This window comes from Cataglyphis hispanica, chromosome 9 (genome assembly GCF_021464435.1).
Source record: "Cataglyphis hispanica isolate Lineage 1 chromosome 9, ULB_Chis1_1.0, whole genome shotgun sequence".
In the NCBI taxonomy this organism is placed as follows: Eukaryota; Metazoa; Arthropoda; class Insecta; order Hymenoptera; family Formicidae; genus Cataglyphis; species Cataglyphis hispanica.
This window is the reverse complement of record NC_065962.1, coordinates 3,080,694-3,086,976: the sequence shown is the minus strand read 5'-3', so window position 1 is coordinate 3,086,976 and position 6,283 is coordinate 3,080,694. Positions and strand designations below refer to the sequence as shown.

The 6,283-nt window shown below is 25.8% G+C and overlaps 1 long non-coding RNA gene across 1 annotated transcript; it reads left to right on the top strand.

Annotated features, from left to right (window-relative positions):
* Positions 1-4,827: 4,827 nt before the first annotated feature.
* On the top strand, positions 4,828-5,648 carry LOC126852086 (uncharacterized). The gene is made up of 3 exons (XR_007687788.1): positions 4,828-4,958; positions 5,377-5,451; positions 5,552-5,648. It is a non-coding gene; the product is annotated as an uncharacterized LOC126852086 (long non-coding RNA).
* The last annotated feature ends 635 nt before the right edge of the window (positions 5,649-6,283 follow it).

The following is a 6,283-nucleotide window of genomic DNA, read 5'->3' as shown; positions in this document are numbered from 1 at the left end:
AGAATAATTTGTAATATAATACAGTATATTTATTTGCATTTGTAGGTAATTATAAAATTTTAAATGAGTTAATACAAAACCTGAGAACTGATGTTCCATGAGTAAAAATCGAAGATCATAAAAAAGAATTACACAAGTTTACTTCTTGGAGAGAAAGTGAAAAATCTAATCAATCTTCTGTTTTAACTGATGTATCAGAAATGCAATTTGATTCATCAGCTTGTATTACAAATTCAATTAACGTATCAGTTACATCAGAAAGAAAGTACAATTAAAATTGAACATCAATCCAGATCAAACATCAGTAAACTAAAAATTTAATTTTTAATAATTAACAAAAAATATTTTAAAATGTTAAGCAAATCGTAATAATATCTTTATTTTAACTATATATATATTAATATGATTAATTATATCATAATTGTATTAAAAATATTTACAAGTAGCAAAAAAAAAACGATGTATCAAAAACTTGTATCTTAAATAATGACTACATTTACATATACAATAATGATACATTACTGTGATCTAAATATAATTTATTATTTTTTAAAGAACAATTCTTAAAAAATTAATAGAAATAATTATATTATATATATTAATAGACATTTATCCAATTTTCTCTTGTCTTCGATTATAGTATTATAAATTATATACAAAAAAGTAATTTAAAAATATATAATAATCTGACAATATATATATATATATATATATATATATATATATATATATATATATATATATCGTCAGATTACCATTATATATTTTTTAATGATTTTACGAAATTACTTTAATTACTTTAAGAAGTAACGAACTTACTTTAATTACTTTAAGAAGTACAGCTTTCTTAGAAGCTCATCTACAAAATGCATTTTAAGACAAGTACTAGAGCAGTACTGCAACACTTGCATCGATTGTTGCACGAATAGCAACAAATCTTTAATGATAAACCAAAATGTAATTTTACTAGATGAAGGTAAATAATTAATTATATTATATAAATTTTCTTTGTACTTTTTATACTTTAAAAACATTTGATTGGTAAAGCTAGTAAAGATTGGTAAACATTTGATTGTTTAAGCTCATTTCAGAAGTTTCATCAATCGTGATAGATTTCTGAATAAAATTCTACTTATAATTTTACGTGCCAACAAAAAACATTGAAAACATCAGAGTACATACATCTAGAAAACATATACAGGGTGTCCGATAATTCGCGGACTTCCTTTTAAGGGAAGGTAGAGGGTGTTATTCTGAATAGAAAAGTCCTGTACCATTTTGTGATTTTCTCAATATTTAAGAAAATATTAATTTTAAAGATCAGCTAACGAAGTGCCGCGAAAGCTGTGGCGCGAAATGCCTCCCACTGTCAATTGATACTCGGTCCGCGGCGAAGCAATGGGAGGAGCAGTTTGCGAGCATGCTTCGCTATGGCAACTGAAAAAAATACACACATAATGAAAAGATCACATACATAAAACGGAGCGCGCATTATGTGTGTTTTTTTTTGGTTGCCATAGCGAAGCATGCTCGCAAACTGCTCCTCCCATTCCTTCGCCGCGGACCGAGTATCAATTGACAGTGGGAGGCATTTTCGCGCCACGAGCTTTTCGCGGCACTTCGTTAGCTGATCTTTTAAAATTAATATTTTCTTAAATATTGAGAAAATCACAAAATGGTACAGGACTTTTCTATTCAGAATAACACCCTCTACCTTCCCTTAAAAGGAAGTCCGCGAATTATCGGACACCCTGTATATGCTTCTCAAATTTATAAATGTTTTCTGTTACATAAAATTATAAATAAACTCCTATCTTGAATTTTGTCTAAAATTACTGATGTGAGTTATTCTACATTAAATACAGAAAGTATTTTTATAGGAAATATATATGATGATGCCATAAATAAAAATACTAATGTAAAAAATATATTTGATAATGTTCCAAATAATGGACCTACAATTATTAATGATGTTCCTTTTTCCACTTCTGTACTGGTGGTACCAGCTAAAAAAAACAAGAAATGTCTTCGAATGAAAATTAAATACAAAGTTTTATATTATACATGTGTGTACTTATTAATAATAATCATAAAAGCAAATTACATAATTCAACAAGAAAAAAAAACGCAAAAATGCGAAATATCATTTTGTATAATCTTTTTATGCTGATTATGATGCCGTCTTCAAAAATGGTATGTGTTAAGAAATTTTCTTTTAAATAAAATAATTAAATTAATCTTGAAAATTTTATTAATAATAATATACACTAAAAATCTTTTTTGAAGATACGAAAAACTTACTAATATATTATATTTAAAAAAGAAAAACTTTTTTATTATGTCGCATACCATTTTTTAATTTTAACATGATAAAGTATATAAAAATAGCCCTTTTCTACAACTTTGATCTTGAATTTTGAAAAATTGTATGGAGCATGATGGAGCATTCTTAAAACTAGCATCATATTCAGCATAAAAAAATCTATAAGAAATGATATTTTGTATCCCTTTATTAAAAAAGCTATTTATTCTAAAATTGTTATTAACAATATTATGTATTCTATTTAATAATAGTGACTTATTATCGAAAAGTGAAATGGCAGCTATTAATGAGTCAGTAGAGTCAATAAATAATGAATTGATTTGGAGATGTAACGAAAATGAATTAGTAGTACCTCAATGAGAAGATATTGAAGTTAAAGGATTAGAAGAATCAACTTCTGGATTAAATTGGCAAGCCATTTTTTTTGAGAATGCGCTATTATCTTTATATGTGATTAATAGTTTTCTTTAATATATTAAACTTTTTAGGAATAACAATGAAGAAATGATGAATGATACACTACACGATTTAACAGAGAAAACCAATTTTGATGACTTTAAACTGTATGAAAAAAACTTTTTGGTTCATTCACCAAAAGAAAGTATTTAATATTTTTAATTTAAATTTAGTATTATTTAAGTAAAATTCAAATAATATTATTTTACAATATTTTAATTGTTTCAGATTCTCAAAATAATAGTGAATTTTCTGATTCATACAGTGAATATATTCCATCTGAACATTTATCTGATAATGAGGAAAATTGTGAGCCTGTCTCAAATATATCTTTAAATAAAACTTTAAGAGAATATAATTCTTTCAATAATTCCGCTAATTCAGGATTAAATATTTTATTAACAAGCAATATATATGGCAAATCATCGCGCAATGATGAAGAAATGTATATTGAATCAGCTCCACTAAAAGGATCTAAGCGTATTTTTAGAAAACATTTCTGTTTATTTTGCAAAACATGGCAATCAAAAATTAGTCGGCATTTAGAGAGAAAGCATAAAGATGAAAAACGAGTAAAAGATTTTAGTAACTTACCAAAAAAATGTAGCGAAAGAAAAAATTTGATTAACATGTTACGAAAGGAAGGAGATTTTTATTACAATGTTAGTAATGACGTAAATACTGTGAATTGATAATATGCAGAAGACCTGCTGAAAAATGTAAATACACTGCGCGAGATTATATTGCTTGCCCAAAATATAAAGGATTCTTCAATAAATTAAATTTAAGACACCAGCACATTGCATTGATCAAAAACGTAAAGGTACTAAAACTTGTAATGTTCTTAGTCGGCAAATTGTGGATAGATATGCAAGCGAGACTGACAATGTTTACGCTAAATAGTCAAAATGCCACGATGTTGTGACGACAAAATCATACGTCTTATTCGTTATGATCAATTAATTATGGAACATGGAAATAAACTTTGTCTGAAATCCATCTCCGCACCATCATGATATGATACGACAGCGATTGAGACAACTTGGACGTTTCCTTCTAGAAATTAAACAGCATTGTCAAGATATAGATGATTTATCGTCAGTTTATCATCCAAAATATTATAGAATATGCATCGACGTCATAAACATTCTTGCTGGTTTTGATTCTTCAACAAAGACTTATAAAATTCCGTCATTAGCAACTTAATTGGGCACATTATTAAAAACTACAGAAAAAACGCAAATTTCTTTGACAATATTCGAAGATAATATTGTAAAACAAAAACAGGTAGAAAATTTTTAACATTGTTAAATAATGAATATGGCCAAGCAGTCAATAAAGTTGCTTTAGAAACGCAAATGCAACTAAAAAGAAAAAAGAAAGTTATTCTTCCTTTCATTGATGATATTAAAAAATTGGACAACTTTTTGAAATTGCAACGTATTACAGCTTTGAATAATCTAAAATTAAAATTTTCATTTAAAGATTGGCTCAACCTTTCTGAAAGTACATTAATATCAATACAGCTATTTAATAGACGGAGAACAGGAGAAAAGACTTTAATTGAAGATTATAAGAATTATCAAAAAATTGATCCAGAGACGAATACGGATGGGTTTAATGCACTTTCGTTTGAATGCCAAGAAATAGCGATGGAATATGTGCGATTTACGATACGAGGAAAGCTAAGCCGTACTGTAACTGTTTTATTGGATTCTGAATTACAAAAATGTGTGGAACTAATTCTTCGGTACAAAAAAAGGCGGTGTTAGCTTATCAAATCCTTATGTTTTTGGTATTCCTAATATGGATTCTCGTAAACATGCATACTTAAAAGCATGTGATCTGATGCGCAAATTTTCAATTGAATGTAGAACTAATCAGCCTGAAATTTTAAGAGGTACTACTCTGCGTAAGCATGTAGCAACATTAGGAGTCAACTTAAACTTAACGGATACAGAAATTATGGATCTAGCTAATTTCATGGGACATGAGGACAAAATTCATCGTGAACATTATAGAATGCCAGTAGTTCATCGAGAAATTTTACGAATATTCAGATTATTATAATCTGCAAGTGGCAAAAATGAAGATGAAAATAATAATAACAAAGAAAAAAGTGATGAAGATATAAATAATGCTTCTGAAAACGATATAAATCCGAATACTTTAAATTGTAGTAAGTATTTTATGCATTTTTTACAGTAGTTAATTATAAAAGATCTAAAATATTACATAAAAACTTAAATAAAAATTAACTTTTATTTTAAAAAGATTTAAATTTTTATATTAATATTTATATAATCGGGAGTTATTAATAGAACTTATTTGTTACCTATATATTTTTATTTCAACAAACTATTAATAAACTTATGAAATATTATTAAAAAATTCATCTGTTTTATTTTGCATATTTTATAATATTTCTATAAAACAAAATTGATGAAATGAAAAATCAAGGAAGAAAGTACAAGATTTGTCTTTTGATAGTCGTAATATTGTACAAGTATGATTAATAGTAGAAAAATTGATGTAAAATAAATTTATGTTTTTATTATTATTTTTTATTATTAATTTTTATTATTACAACGTTTTAGATTCGAATGTCTTTTTTTCAAGCGACAGTGAAACAGAAACAGAAAAATACTTTTCTCAGAAAAGAAAACGTTCTAGTAAGTTTTATAAAAAATATGGTGTAAGAATTGATATTGTTAAATATATTTTCTGTTCTTTATTTTATTTATAAATATTTTCTATTTTTTATTTTGTTAGCATCACCATATGGGAAATGTAAAAGAGTACATTGGAATGAAACCTAAAAAAAGATTGTATTGAATTCCTTTGGAAGCTGTATCTTGAAAAACAAGTTACCATCGTTGCACGAAATTCAAGAATTAATTAAGAAGAATCCAATCGCTTTGAAACGTAGAACTGCTATTATGATAAAAGCGTGATTAATGAATCAGAAACAGAAACAAAGATTTTTAAAATCTTAACCGTCTTTTTAGCTATATTTAATTTAAACGACATTTGGCATGTACTGTGAACTAAAAAGATTAAAAACAAAATATTTAAAACATTCTTACATCGTAGAATATATCAATATATTCAATTTTTATTTTAAAGAATTATATATTTGTTCTAGCTAACAGTTAAAGCTTTTTATTTTTTTTATTTAAGCATTTTTTAAAGACACATTTAAAAAGTAATATGCATTCAAATATTAAAGCAGAGCCATATTTTTGTTAGTTTTTCTTATCTTCTTAATGTCAATTATAATTGATCAATAAGTATTAATAATCACAAATAATCATATGTTTTCGTTGGAATCTAATAAAAATTTAACCATTTTTTTTAAATATAGCTTTAGCTAGCGTTAAGCAATTATTTTATTAGTTTACATATATAGTTTATACATATATAGTTTATACATATATATTAGTTTAAACATAAGCAAATACAAAGAAAGACTGTTATATCTTAAGAATATTATGTTATGTTTAA